The following is a 15,838-nucleotide window of genomic DNA, read 5'->3' on the forward strand; positions in this document are numbered from 1 at the left end:
TACATTGAGGACGCCGTACTGAGTACCAGCTCTAACATACACCCACTGGACTCACCAGCAACCATGGTAAGAAAGGCCTGGCTAGCCTGGATCCATGGAGTACTCTTTCAGTCTCCTGGGCAAAGTGATTTCACACAGCTTTGAAACACAAATGACCCAGTTTGCCCTCACAGGTATAGGTCTCTGCTTTGCAGAGGGTACTGGCTTCCTCTCCCAGAGCAGTTGCTTTGATTCTACCATCTTACTTCACTCCCTGTACCTACAAACACCTTCATTCCTCCCATCACTTCACACAGTGAAGAACCCTCCTGCATCAACTTTAGGTTGAACATTTGGGCATCAAGATTTCCCAATAGTTCCAGAAAGCGGTTACAGAATGCACACACCCACTTTGCAGAGAAAGGCAGAGCCTGCTCTACTGACTCTACAAGCAGCAGGCTGGATTTTAAATGAGAAAAACAGAGACCATGGTGTGGCTAAAACACCACAAAGTAAAACATCTATGAAATGAGTAAGACTGTTCACTTGAAGAGTATGCAGTGAGGCCACTAACTAGTAGTCAGCCTACTGGTGACCTTCACTATGGCGCCTAGTAATCCTTGAGATGGGGTGATGATCACTGGCATTCATGACATTCCAGAGCTTCTAGAAGCTGCTAGTTGTTTATCCCACCCTCACTGTCAGCTCTCCATTGAGTTTGCTGACTGTTGTCTGCTTATCGCTGGCCTCAGGATACCCGTCAGAGCTCAATGGGTTCTTCAGTTGTCTTGGCTGAGTCCCTTCCTCTGCCTCACTGCCCTCAGGTCCCCCTCACAAGGCCTAACTTTGTCCCCTGCCCTTCTTTATCCCAGGCACATCTTGCCAAGGCCTTTGAGGGCCTTCCGCTTATCAGCTCACCTCAGACCCCACCACATACTTAGAGGCCTCGTAGCTCCACTCACCGCCTCTGGAAGTTAAATACCAGTTCCTATCAGTCACCGGGTGCAGGACGAGGCAGGAAAAGAGAGCAGCTGGATTGCAGTGGGAGTGCATCCATGACAGAGAGTTTTGTTGAAAGAAACAAAACATGCTCAGAGGCCTGAGCAAGCAGAATTCGGGTGAGTCCAGCCATTGGTGAGGTTCACTTTTTGTCCGGGTAAGGCAGAAATGAGGGCAGAACAAACTAACCAATAAATACTGTAATATATTACAAGGTAGTTCCTACTTTGACATGCCTTAAGGACAAACAAGTAAACAGATTAACTGTACCCAGAAAAATAAAACCTCTATACAGGAATTTTCAGTCTTTTTTTTTCTGAAGTGTTTTTCTTAACTCTTTATTGTTATGAAACAAATCTTGTGTCCATGGATCTGAAATGCACAGTCAAAGAGCCTTTCATAGCTGCATTCTGAGGGTCAGCTTCAAACATTCACTGAACAATGAGGTGGGAGTGACTGTATTCTGGATGAATAACTAAATTTTTCTAGCAATAGACATATCTGATGATGTAAGTTAAAATGAGCCACTATTTGTTCCTCTGATAAATGGGAAACTGGAGAATATAGAGGTGGAAGACAGCCTCCACTCAGGTCTAAAGCAATCCTCTTCCCTCCTCACCTCCAACCCATCCATAGTGTCTTCCATTAGCCCCTCTTCATAATCTTTTATAAGTCATTAATTTCTGGATTATTTACAATGCCTACTATTCTTGAAACCTCCCCCTATCACCCAATTCAACTTGTTTCTTGAGCACTGAACATAAGCCAGGCCCTGAGTTGGGCACGAGTGTCCCCAAGGACATCAGACACCATCTCTTCCTCAAGGAACTCATAACCTAGAGGTGAGTCAGGCCTGTGCATGACCAGCCAGGCTACAGTGTGGACAGCAAAGGTGGAAAGAATGTGTGTCTTCTGGGGTCACAGAAGAGGGAAAGAAGTTTCAGGAGAGCTTCAAAAAGGGGTTACAGCTGATGGGGGTCTTAAGGCATATATGTGTAAGAGTTCATGGCTGTGCTGGGTGTGGAGGCTTATGTCTGTAATGCCAACACTTTGGGAGACTGAGACAGGCACATCGCCTGAGGTTAGGCATTTGAGACCAGCCTGGCCAACATGGCGAAACCCCGTCTCTACTAAAAATACAAAAATTACCCAGGCATGGAGATGGGCGCCTGTAATCCCAGCTACTCGGGAGGCTGAGGCAGGAGAATCACTTGAAGCTGGAAGGTGGAGGCTGTAGTGAGCCATGATCATGCCACTGTACTCCATCCCTCCAGCCTGGGCAACAGGGTGACTCTGTCTCAAAAAAAAAAAAAAAAAAAAAAAAAAGAGTTCATGGCTAAGGAAAGAGAGGAAAGATTCTAGGCATAGAAAAAGTGGCAGCAGGCCGGGCGCGGTGGCTCACGCCTGTAATCCCAGCACTTTGGGAGGCCAAGATGGGTGGATCACAAGGTCAGGAGATCGAGACTATCCTGGCTAACATGGTGAAACCCTGTCTCTACTAAAAATACAAAAAATTAGCCGGGTGTGGTGGCGGGCACCTGTAGTCCCAGCTACTCAGGAGGCTGAGGCAGGAGAATGGCGTGAACCCGGGAGGCGGAGCTTGCAGTGAGCCAAGATCGTGCCACTACACTCCAGCCTGGGCAACAAAGCGAGACTCTGTTTCAAAAAAAAAAAAAAAGAAAGAAAGAAAAAGAAAAAGTGGCAGCAAAGTCATGGGGGCAGGAAAATGAGCCTGAAGTTGAGCAAGTCACAAGCACCCCAGGCAAGGTAATGGAGAAGGAATGAAGCTAGGAAGGGAGGTTGGAACAGATTGCCGAGGCCCCTGCCTGCCCCTTTACACTTTATTTTGAGGCAATGGGGAACCATTGAGGGTTTCAAAGCAGTAGAATGACTCAGTCAGACTTAGGTTTTTAAAAATAATTCTGAGGTCAGGGTGTGGGATGGGTTAGAAAGGTAGAGACTGAAGGCCTAAAGGCCAATTATTTAAACACAAGATAAGAATAGTGACAGTGGGAATTAAAAGAAAGGAACTAATTTGAAAATTTTAGAGGAAAAATGAGCAGCCAAGTAGATGTGGAAGTATAGGGGGGAAAAGAGAGACCAAAAATGGTACTGAGATTCTTACTTGGGGGATGGTGACAATATGAACCTAGCTATATTAAAAAAAAAAGGCAGAAAAGCAGATTTGGGGTGAAGAAGGGAGGCGAGAAGTCCCAGGATGACATGGTGAGCTTGAGACATCTCTATAGAAGCAAATGAAGACAGCAGCAGACTGTTGTGAAGTTGATCTGGGATTGAGGAGGAGGTCAGACTAGAGATAAGGATTCAGATCTATTGGCAATCCCAACAATTGAAAGCTGGCAGAGAGGAAGGAACAATAACAACAAATGTAGCAGCAGTGGTAAAGAAGCTAGGAGGGAAAAAGGAGGGCCCAGGTCACAGAAGCCCAGAGAGGGCAGAGGTTCAATGGGAGAGTGGTCAAATGTTGTGGAGAAGTCGGAAACCTCGGGCCTGGAAGGAGGCTATCACATTTGGCAATAATTCAGACCTTTTCTAAAGCAGTTTTGGTACAGCTGCCTTATGAGAGTGGGTATATTGTGCGGTACTAATTAGCATCTCCATCCTCAGATGTCAAATAACTACATTGGAAGTAGGATTCAAAACATTAATTATTTATTAAAAGCTAATAAAGGGATTCAAGTCTATTAGGCTAAATCATTGCAAATATAAAGCAACATATAAAGGTATGCAACGAATTACCTCTCTAATTTCAAACCATTAAAGAAGCAGGATTTAAAAAAAAAAAAGAAATGCTGAGAATTAAGTCATGTAGTGTTGGCCTCCACCACAATTTGAGCAGGCACAGTGGTTCAAAGCAAGCACTCTAGAATAAACACACATGGGTTCAAGTCCAGCTGTTACCTTACTCGGTGGGTATTCATGGGTAAGTTAACTTTCCAAGTCTGATTGTAAATAATAAATACACATGAAAACTCTCAGCATAGTGCTTACCACATAACTTTCTCAATAAATGTTGACTTGTTATTATAATAAACTCATTAGCATAACAATGCCTTGTATCCAAGTTAAAATTATATGAACTTAGATACATGTAATTTCAAACATTCATTCTTTAATTTTTTATGAGCTCCACACTCTAACCAATTGAGCTAACTGGCCACATGATTCTTTAATTTTTTTAAAATTTTTAATTAATATATTTATTTTGAGATGGAGTCTCACTTTGTAGTCCAGACTGGAGTTCAGTGGCATGATCGTAGCTCACTGCAGCCTTGAACTCCTGGGCTCAAGCAATCCTCCGGCCTCAGCCTCCTAAGCAGCTGGGACTACAGGTGTGAGCCACTGTGCTTGGTCAGATTTTTAAAATTTCTTTTTTTCTTTTTTTTGAGACAGGGTCTCACTCTGTCACCCAGGCTGAAATGCAGTGGTACAATCACGGCTCACTGAAGTCTCAACTTCCCGGGCTCAGGTGATTCTCCCACCTTAGCCTCCTGAGTAGCTGGAACTACAGGCACGTGCCACGATGCCCAGCTTTTTAGACAGGTCTTGCTATGTTGCCCAGGCTGGTCTCAAACTCCTGGGCTCAAGCAATCTACCCACCTCAGCCTCCTAAAGTGCTGGGATTATAGGCGTGAGCTGCCATGTCCAGCCTAATTTTTTAATCAACAAATATTTTTAATCCACTCCCCTCCGTGTATAAAGCATGGCTCTAGGTGCTGAATTTTGTTTTGTTTTGCTTTGTTTTGTTTTTAAGCGTGAGACTCAGTTCCCCGTTGCAAGAAGCTTGAGCTAACAGTGTAGAAGGCAAGTTGACAATTACAAAACAAGATGATCCACCTGTAAGAAAGGAATGAGAAAGGTACGGTAAAAATACAAAAGAGGAAGCAATGAGCGCTACCCCTGGACCTGATAAGGAGGAGGGGCTGTCAGGCAAGGTTACGAAGAGAAGGCAACATGTAAGTTTTACAGAGGAATCCACAAGGAAAATGTTAAGAATAATGATAAATGTTAAGGCACCATCACAATCACACGCACAAAAAGCCCTGAAAAAGAAAAAAAAAAAAAAAAAAAAAAAAGTCAGAGAAAGAGGAAGTTCTTTGCCCAAGGGCAAACAGCAAGAGAAAAGGAGCTGGAAGCAACCCAGACTCTTGTCATCCAGCTCAAGGAGATTTTTTAGCTGAAATAAAACATCGCATAATATTTACACCCTTCCCCACCTGAGCTTGGGCTACATGCTCTACAAAGCAAATTAAACATCTCCTGCCTGTCCTCTAAAAGTCTACAATCTAAAAATAGGCAAACTAATAAATGAACAAATTCAAGAACTGTGATGACAAACTATCACCCAAAGACAGTGTTCTGAAATAAACACTTCTCAAGTTCAGTTTGGCCCCCAAAATGAGGATGTTAATAAATTTTTGCCCTTCCCTTTGGAGATGTTAAATACCGAGGGGAAATATTAAAATTGCATGGACGGGTTCCTTAAAAGATTATAAATAGAATTACTATGTGATCCAGCAATTTCACATCTAGGTATATGTCCAAAAGAAGTGAAAGCAAGGTCTTGAGGAGACATCTGCCCACCCATGTTCACAGCAGCATTATTCACAATAGGCAAGAGTAGAAGCAATCCAAGTGTCCATAGACAGATGGAGGGAGAGGGAATGGAGAGTTAGTGTTTAATGGACACAGTGCTTGCGTTTTGGAAGATGAAAAAAGTCCATCTTTTTCATGATGATGGGGAGGGATGATGGTGATGGCTGCACAGCAATGTGAATGTGCTTATGCCACTGAACTGTATGTACACTTAAAAATGGTTAAAATGGAAAATTTTATGTTGCATATATTTGAGCAAATAATACACAGATACAAGGAAAGTTTATAATAATAAAAGAATTTGTGATTATGTTCAAATAGGGTACATGTATCTAGCCCTAATTTAGCAAGTTTGAAGAAGGGAGAGATTACTGTGGAGTGGAGTGTTCCAGGAAGAAGACACAGCTTTGAACCCAGGTTCTGATGGCAAACACTCCAAATCTGGGAAAAATGTTCAGGACTCAGTAAGCAGAAGCGGAGAAACTTAGTTTAAGTAGAGAGTTTGTGATGGAAAGTGGTAAAAGAGTAGAAAAAAAGAGACTGGTGCCAGATTACAATGGCTCTTAAAAGCCAACTTTATGAGTTTGGATTTCTACCTCGACCCAGAGAAGAACCACTGGTGGCTTTTGAGAAGGGGTGTTACATGATAAACACAGTGGTTCAGTATGGGATGGTTTGGCGAGCGAGACCCTTAGTTGATAGAAAGTGGACTCCAGGTCGCTTAACCTGAGGGCTACTAAATCTGAAACCTGATGCAGTGTGAGAACAGACTACCACTCAAATACGTGATGCTGCTAGCTTAACGCTATGACTTAAAATGTATCAAGCCAAATGCTTGAACGTAAAAAGAATTCTTCTCAAAGCATACACAGAAACTGCTGACAATGGTACCTTCTTAGAAACAGGGCTAAAGTTAGGGGAAGACTTTTACTCTTCATTGTATACCCTTGTATAATATGGATATATGTTTTAACCATGTACATGAATTTATTTTATAATTTAAAAAGTTTTTTTTTTTTTTTTTGAGACGGAGTCTCGCCAAAAAGTTTTAAAAATATGACAACAAGGAAGCATCAAAAAATATTTGGGCTTTAACCAGCCAATTCAAAACATTTCTAAAAATAAAGTGAAATATATGTCAATCTTGTTTTTCCCATATCTTAATCTCCATCACATAGTGTAAACGTTGTGGGACTGATCTAAAAGTACCAGTACAAAGTGCACAGCACATCTAAGGCTTCACTTCAAACAGATGTCATGAATCATCTGAAAATAAAACCATCTCCTTTTTGGTGTATTTAAATGAAAAGTCTGCCAGAGACTATTCCAAGTCAACACCTCGACAAAAACAGAAATAAAAAAAATAGCCCATGGTACATTTGATAAAATACATCACCATCTCAGTAAACGACCTTTTTGTTTGTCCAGTTGTTCAGGCCAAAAACAATGGAATCATCTTACTCTTTTTCTCTCATTATCTATATCCAAATCCCATAATCTCTATACTCAGAACCCAACTGCATCTCACCAGCACTATCATCCTGATTCGTCCTCTCAGTCCTGAAACACCGCAGTAGCTTTCATGGGACTCCTTTCCTCCACTCTTGTGCCTCACAATCAATCCTCCTTAGGGCAGCCAGAAAGATCCACTTGAGACACAAATCTGAACAAGTCACTCCCCTGCCCCCAACTTCCAGTGGCTTTCTATGACACTTGGGCTAAAACCCAAAGGTCACAAAGCCTGTACCATCAAGACCTGGTTTTCTCTCCAGCACTGTGGTCAGCTCTCCCCATGACGCCCTGCACTCAGGCCACACTGGCCTCCTTGCCATTGCTTGGACACAGCAGTGGTCCCACGCTGGGGGCTTCTCACTTGGTATGGTTTGGCTGTGTCCCCACCCAAATCCCATCTTGAATTGCAGCTCCCATAATTCCTACATGTCATGGGAGGGACACCGTGGGAGGTAACTGAATCATGGGGGTGGGTTTTTCATGTGCTGTTCTCGTGATAGTGAATAAGTCTCATGAGATCCGATGGTTTTATAAAGGGCAGTTCCCTTGCACATGCTGTGTTGCCTGCCACCACGTATGACATGCCTTTACTCCTTCTTTGCCTTCTGCCATGATTGTGAGGTATCCTCAGCCATGCTGAACTGTGATTCAATTAAACCTCTTTCCTTTATAAATTACCCAGTCTCTGGTATGTCTTTATTAGCAGTGTGAGAACAGACTGCCACTCAACCTGAATCTCTTCTCCCAAACATCCTATGCCCCTCTCCCCACTTCATTTGAGTCTCAGCCCAGATGAAGCTCCATCAGATACCACCCTACCTGAAATAGTAGAACTACCCTTCTTTCCCTTCACATGGCTTTATTTTTCTTTTTAGCCCCTGAAATTACAATATATATTTTTGTCTGCTGCTTGTCATTTAGTTCCTCTCTCCCCTAACTACGATATGCACTCTATGACATCAGACATTTTTGCCACATTCACTGTTACATCCCCTGGGCCTACAGCATGTCTGGCAAATTAAATAAGAGCTCCACAAATATTTGTTGAAGACTGACATAAGTACAAATCAAGGCCCTCAAGATCACTGGACAAAAAGAGGCTGCTGAAGTCCAAAATGAAGCATAAGCACAATAATGTCCAGTGATTTTGGGGTAAAGGAATGAAAAAGCCAAAACATCAATTAACAGGCAGATGAACCCTTCATTTATCTATGGCATGCTACTGAGAATCCATTAATTTATGCTTTGGAACATCATCTGTGCATACTCTGGAGGGCCATTCTTGAGGTTCTGTGGCTATGGTAAAGGGTAATACTGTTAACAATCGTCTCCCTCCTTCTCTCCAGAACCAATGAACTTAGGTGGAATATTCTGCTGAAGAAAAAAAGCAAACGTGGTCTCAACCAGAAGGCCCAGAATATTCCATTACTCCACTGAGAAGACCTGGAAACAGCCCCAGCCTCAGAACTAGGCAACTGGGTCAAAGTCACATTTTGGAATAAACTACTAGAGGGACCTTGAGTATATAAATGTACATTTCTAATCCTGTTTTGTAACTGGAAACCAGGAATAATCAGATCTTCCCTTCACATGGTCATCATAAGATAAAATAAGATGACGTGTAGACAAAGGCATGCTGAAAATTGAGTGGACTATAGTTATCTGTGATCATCATCCTGTACTGGCTGGGATCTAATTCACTTTCTCTTCACAGCCACTGGTGAGCTTTGTCAACAGAGATTTCATCACACCCCTTTACAACTTAAAAACTTCCAGTGACTCAAACTTCTTCACAGGCTGAACCCCAACCACCTTTCTGGTCAAACTTCCGCCATGTGGAACTACGCTTCATTCCCTAATCTAATCATGCTTTATTGTCTGTGCTGGACAACTGCCTAAACTCCCACTCGCAGGCCCCCTCATCCTCCCTTCTTCCATTAGGGAAATCCTAGGCACTTTCAAAGGTCTTCTGGGATTCCCCAACCTGAATGAGATGTTTCCTCCTGTGCGCCCTCTCTCTCAGGCATCCTGTTGAATCATTGCTTGGTTGCAAGGCCATTTTCGCACCAGATCAGTGATTCTCCATCTGATCTCTTTGTGTGTCTTCAGCACATAATAGCATAATAGTGTAAGACACGTGGTAGACACCCAATGTCTGCTGTTTTTGAATACATCTCAATTCTTTCTCAGGCCTTTCTACCTCTAACTCTCTATGACTTACGACTCGAAGTCAGTATTATGAAAGGCCTTTTCTTACTTTTCCACCCTTGCAGAAATATGCTGGAAGGTGAAGTTAATTGCCATTCCTAGGGTTCTTCTAGAAACAGGTTGGGACTCGAAAGAGGGACAGAATAAGGTTACAGACTTCTTTCTGGTCCACATAATTCATGCCTTTAAAGTATGCTTTGTTTTATTTGAATTGCTATAAATTCTCAAATGAGACACACCCATATTTAAGTCTGGTACAAATGGAAATTATTTTCAACATATTCATTTTCAGAATTATTCAAGTTTCTTCTCCTTTTCACAATGGTGGAAACTCCTAAGTTGACTATAATTCGAAGCAATTATTGTTCTTTAGCTGTCAAGGTGCCCTGTTATTCTCTTCATAAATATCCTGGATGATCTGAGCCCGGTTCAATGCAAAGCCTATTTTTTTCTAGCCCTGTGCCTTTTCACTTGCTAAATTTATAACATCCAAATGAAAGAAAGGAAGCCCACTTTTGCCCCCACTGCTCACATGGTATATGTCTGAGTTTTAATTGCCCTTGTAATTCTACCCTCAGCCAGGTCTGCACAGGTACGGTGTGGAAATAAAACATTATGGCAAAGCCTGAGAAGGACTTGCTGAGGTAGGAAGAAGAGGGCTTTGTAATATTTCCTGCAACCAGGAAAAAGAAAGAGAAAAATGAAAGGTGGTTTGGGAATTTGATAAGCTAGGCAGACAATTCATTAAGGAAGCATTTTCTGTCTGTGACCACCTCTAAGACTACGGGAGCTATAAAGGCTAGGGATCCCTGGTGGTTTGATATTCAGCTGAGGCTGGCTGAAAATGGAAGAATTTGGATCACTTGGCTGTGAATTAAGAAATACATGCAGCAACAGAGGGAAACACGCTATGGCATTTTCTAAATATTTACCAAGGGGAGTTGGCAATCCATCAGCGGAGCCAGATCTGACAGTGAATTTTCCTGACTGCCTCCTACGCTCTTCCTCAATCACTATCTCCATCTCCAAAACAGGTGACCTTCACCTAATGGGGTGAAGAAGGAAGCATCTCTGTGATAAACCCAGCAAATGCCACATGATGATTCTGGCACTCAGACCACTGCATCTACTCTTCCTCCTCAGATTTCTTATCTAAAACAGAGGAGTAACCTACGATCTGTGTGTTAAAACCAACTGAGTCAATACAAGCTACTTCAAAGATGAAATTCTTCTTTCCACAGTCATTTTTGGCTTGTGATATCCATATGGTTTCAGAAACCAGTATCCATGAACTTCCCTGCCAGCCCTCATTATATAATCAAATTTCTCATCAGCCCACATAGCACAGTTATTTTCACTCTTGATACTCCCAAGTTCATTGATAAATGTTAATCTGTAGATCTGAGGTTATTTTTTTAAATTCCATAATTTTAAAATTCCGTAACAAAGAAATGTATTTTAAATCACTTTTTAATTAATTCATGAATTAGAGATGGTGCCTCATTCTGTTGTCCAGGCTGGAGTACAGTGGCACAATCATAGTTCAGCCTCTGTAACTCCTGGGCTCAAGCAATCCTCCTCCCTTAGCCTCCTAAGTAGCTGGGATTATAGGCATAAGCCACTATACCTTGCTTTTTTATAACACTTTTTTTTTGTTTGTTTGAGACAGAGTCTCGCTTTATTGTCCAGGCTGGAGTGCAGTGGCGCAATCTTGGCTCACTGCAACCTCTACTGCCCAGGTTCAAGTGATTCTCTGTCTCAGCCTCCTGAGTAGCTGGTGTTACAGGTACCCACCACCACACCTGGCTAATTTTTGTATTTTTAGTAGAGATGGGGTTGGTCAGGTTGGTCTTGAACTCCTGAGACTAGCCTGACCAACATAGTGAAACCCCATCTCTACTTAGATCTCCCACTGGTCGTGTTGCCTACCTTTTCAGGTCTTGGGCAGAGAGTAACATTTTGTATTTGATTTTGAAATTAAAGTGCTGCTCTTCAAGAGCAATTTGGTGATTGGGTTTAGGATAAAACACATATCTGACAGTCTCAATAGTTCTCTAAAGTCCTTCCCCATGCCCCCCAAAAATGGACATAATTACTTAAGATTTCTTGTCTCTAGATCGTAATGTGCGTAACTATTGTTTTAAAATGTATACATGTGTATACCTTACAAGCAATGGGGGAGATTATAGAACAGTTTAGAGTTTAATGCTTGAGACTGCCTTCTCTCTTGCTTATCCTCAATACCATTTCTGTAAGATTTCACTAAAATGAAAGTACTGGATATTAAAACACATCCTCTCATAATCTCCTCCAAAGGAAATACAATCTCAGAAGTTTGATTAGGCAGAACTTCAGGAAATAAACCATATTGGCCTTGAGAGTGAGACAGGAAAGAAGTGAGCTCGAGTAATAAGAAGTATGGGTGCCATAACTACACATCAATGATCAGGTACATGCAGTTAGGTCTTGCCTTTAAGCAAGTAAGTACGCACATGGAAGGCTGCGTTCAGTGACCTCCAAAATCCCTTCCCTCTCCAATAGTGTTTGCCTCATGAATTTTTCATAGTCATCCTCTGTCCTATTGCACTGTCCCTATGTATCATCAAGCCCTCCTGGCCACTTCCAGGACTGAAAGGAAAATCTGTTCTTTTAAAAAAAAAAAAAATCCATGCTTTGACTCCTGCCAAAATTATAGTTCTGTCCATGAAACAATGACCTGAAAATAATGGGCAAGGCTAAAAACCTCCGAGCAAATAAATGCCCAATATTGTCTTCAGACAATATTTTTTAAGCTCCTCTGATATAAGCAGAACTATTACCTGAGGTCCTGGGAATGAAGATTGTGAAGCTAGAAGACAATGCTACAGTCAAATCTTCCCAACTCATACTCTATATTCCCTGCTGAGTATCTAACCTTAAAAAGAAGGTAGAACCAAACAAACTGAGTTTGAATCTTGGACCCATCTCTCATTAGCTGGGTAATATGAGGCAGGTTATTTAATCTTCCTGAACCTGTTTCCTTATGTGTAAAATGCTGATATGAGCTACCTTATAGAGTTACCATGATAATTAAGTTGGATAATATAAAGAAAATGCTGAGAATTCATTTGTTGGTTTCCTCATTCATTCAACAAAGATGAACTGAGGGTTCACTACCAGCCAGGTACTGGGTACAACAACATAAAAGACAGAATAAATAAAAGCTATTATTATTTTTATTTACCAAAAACAGTTTATTTCCAGAGCTGTGACAGACCTGTCAGACTTTGACTCTAGTTCATAACTTTCATTCACACCTAGCTTGCCTAAAATACTCATTTTTATTTTGCCAAACGTGATCCCAGGTAGAAGTCTTGCTCCTGTCATATCTTCACCCCCAAAACTAGTCATCTAGCAGGTGTTCTGCTATAGGACACCTTCAGAACACTTGGAAAAAGCATTGATCAGAGTCAAAGGTGGTATCCCAACTCTCTTCTGGGCAAGCTGCTCAGGAGAACTTGATATGCCTGTGCTACAAGGCCCATCCTGGATGCCTGGGAGTCCTTGGGTGCTTACAATTCCACGAGTGGACTCTGACTCTTCCCAGAACTCAAGATTAATAGGACTGGCTCATCCCCAATCATTGCCACTGGGGCACTGATAAAGCTAAGAACAACAGCTAAGGGGTCTAAAACCACATTTTCATGAGGGTTTATGTCTTTCAATGGTGCTTTACTCTAGAGTTTTTGATACAATTCTGTATAAATGACCCACCTCTGGAGTTAGTGGGTTTCAAGGCTGGTGGGCTCTTCTTCAATGTAAGTTTAACATTCCCTTTCCTGGCTAGCCTGCTAGCCTCCAGGCAAGCACAGGCCTAGCTGTGTTAGGTGCTGGACATTCAGCATACATTAACAATCATTTTGCACTTAGGAAAAAAAAAAAAAGTGTTTTCAATTGCATTTTTGAACCTGGGACTCAGAGCAAAAGAATAGAAGTTGGATCCCGAAATAAGAAATGACCTGTCTTGGGTTATAGTAGGGGAAAGGGTGGGCGAAGAGGGAATTCTAGAATAAAATTCAGAGCCATCTGTGAAGCTAAGGATAGGACAGTGGACAGTTGAGCTGTGCCTAAAAATCTTTGATTTGCAAACTCCTCTCATTAGGGAGCCGCCTGAATCTCTTTCCTTAGAAACTAAAATACGGATCGTGACTACCTCCAGGCAGGGGTTTTGCATGACTGCCTCCTACCTGGAGGTGACAACCTAGTCTCTCCCCACAGAAATTTTCAGTACAAAAAGACTGTCACTATATCCCTCCACCCCCCAATCTGATGCATCTAACATTTAGATGTACAAAAAACAGTGACTTCTTTTCGTTTTCCTTACTCCTGGCACCTCTAATTGCTCACTGAAAACAGTGGTTTGGATATTAATAGGCTATAACTCAAGGCCCTACCTGAAGCTCGTTGTCAGGGAAACAGCACTCCAGCCCTGCAGCTGCTTCCCTAGCCTGGGAAGTATGGATGAGTTGGTGGGAGTTGGGGATTGTTTTACAGCTTCTATTATTTATCCCACTTTCTGCTATTTCTCAAGACCAAGTTAGAGGAAGAGGGGAAACTGGAGAGGAGGGTGAGGGTAGAGTAGCCTGGAGAAGCTTAGAGAAAGAGGAACTCTTTGGGAGAGGAAGGCTAGGGGTCCTTGAAGTATGGCTTAGGGCACTAGGATCTTTCCTCCCTCGGTCTACACCGGGTCACTCTCCGCGTGGTTCCCAGCGCCCGGAGGACCGGCCCCCTCTGCTGCCCTGACCTGTCCCTCCTGCCTGGGCGCTGGGCGGCCCAGGGAGAGCGCAGCCAAGTTCCCCAGAAGAGGGATATGAGCGGCCCCAGAGCCGAGAAGCCCGACAGAAAAAGGCAGAGAGAGCAGCGCGGCGGTCGAACCGGCTAGAGGCGCTATCCCCTTCGTTCCCAGGCCGGGGTCCTGGAGGAGGCGGACGAGAACACGCACCCCAGTCACCCTCTCCCTGCGCCCCGGGGCGACGGCCTCTCCGGGATCCGGCTCTCCAAAGCTAGCACCAAGTGTCTCGGACGCCCGCGCGCGTTCCGCGTCCCGGAATGATCTTTGCCGCAGCTGCCGGGCCTCCCGGGCCCCGCACCCCTCCCACCCCACGCCCGGCAACTGGGGCTGGACTCCCACCCGGTACCCTGGGCCCTGCGCGTCACGCGCCCCCTGGGCCCAGCGCTCCTCTGAGCTGGCGCCGCGCGTACCAGCCTTGCTCACCCGCACCCAGCTCCCTTGGCCGCCGGGCCCTTCTGGGACTCACCTGCCCTGGGACTGAAGCTGGGGCCACCCCGAGCCCAGGGGCGGCGGCGGCGGCGGAGGGGAAGGAGGGCAGCGCGGGGCTCCTGGCACAGCGGCCGCCGGGCTCCTGGTGCTGCCGAGCCGCGGACCCGCCCAGAGATATAAATAACATTATCTGAGGAGGGACATTCCTGCCGGGGGACATCGCTGCTGCCGGGACCAGATAGTCCCGCGGCGGGGGCGGGGAGGCGGGGCCGCAGCCTCCCGCAGCGCCAGGCCCAGCCCCCGCCTTCCCCACCCACTCCCGCACCTGCCAATCAGCCTCCGCGCCTGGGGGCACCTGCCGGGCCTCAGCCTGGCTCCTGGAACCCGCCTCTGCCTTCCCGCCCGCCGCTGAGCCTGGGGCGTCCCCATCGTCGTTCACTGCCCCTAACCCCGCGCCACCCCGAGCCCCCTGAGGCGAGAAGAGGGTTGGACTTTAGCTGGGGCCTAATTCGTGAGCCCTGAGAGGCGAGCCTGGTGGCGAAAACGAGCCCTCCAGCCTTTCCCGCCCTGCATCCCCACTGCACACAGTTCGGTTTTTTACATATATGAAAAGACACTCAGGCCATAGGGTGGGCGCGACGGGTACCCGGGCGGTGATCCCCCGCCGTGGCGGGTTTGGGAGGGACAGATTGTTCCCAGGGGCTGGTGCATTAGAAAGCGCGCTCCCGGGCGGGCTTCTCCCGGCTGGCAATGAGAGCAGACGCTGGGAGGGCAGGGGGCGGGCACTGGGCCCGAGGCCCCCACCCCCAGCCCGAGCTCGGTGTCGCTGTGTCTGCCCGAAAACCTAGTGTAGTCAGGATGAACCAGGCAAAGCTGGCGGCACGCAGCCTGCAGTCCCAAGGCGCTCGCACATTGCAGAGACTGTAATCAACAGGCAGGCTGCCACACCTGCCCACTGGCACCTCCTGGCCGACCCGGGTCTCTGGGCCAGTGGGGGTGCCTCACTGCAAGCCTGGATGAGGCGCAGTGCAGCAGGCCAGAGGAAATTCTAGAACCCATGGTGCCAAAAAGGCATCTCCGAGTTGCCCCCGGAGAGAGACTCAACAGAACACGGGCAGCTTGCAAGGCAGTCCATTTTCCTGACTTTCTAACGATACAAGGTCATTGTTCAGTAAGGTTTACGTGTGCGCCTTGCGGTAGCTTTCGTCTCTTTACTCCACCTGTGGTACCTGGGATGGTTTCTCACCAGCTATCAACGCAGGT

General features: G+C 45.1%; 1 protein-coding gene across 1 annotated transcript in view; it reads right to left on the bottom strand.

Annotated features, from left to right (window-relative positions):
* Positions 1-14,827, bottom strand: part of SPTB (spectrin beta, erythrocytic) — a 137,155-nt gene extending 122,328 nt beyond the window's left edge. The window contains exon 1 of the mRNA XM_037984121.2: positions 14,613-14,827. The gene's annotated coding sequence lies outside the window, so the exon portion shown is untranslated. The remainder of the gene's footprint in view (positions 1-14,612) is intronic.
* Between the last annotated feature and the right edge of the window lie 1,011 nt (positions 14,828-15,838).

This window comes from Chlorocebus sabaeus, chromosome 24, assembly GCF_047675955.1.
Source record: "Chlorocebus sabaeus isolate Y175 chromosome 24, mChlSab1.0.hap1, whole genome shotgun sequence".
Classification (NCBI taxonomy): domain Eukaryota; kingdom Metazoa; phylum Chordata; class Mammalia; order Primates; family Cercopithecidae; genus Chlorocebus; species Chlorocebus sabaeus.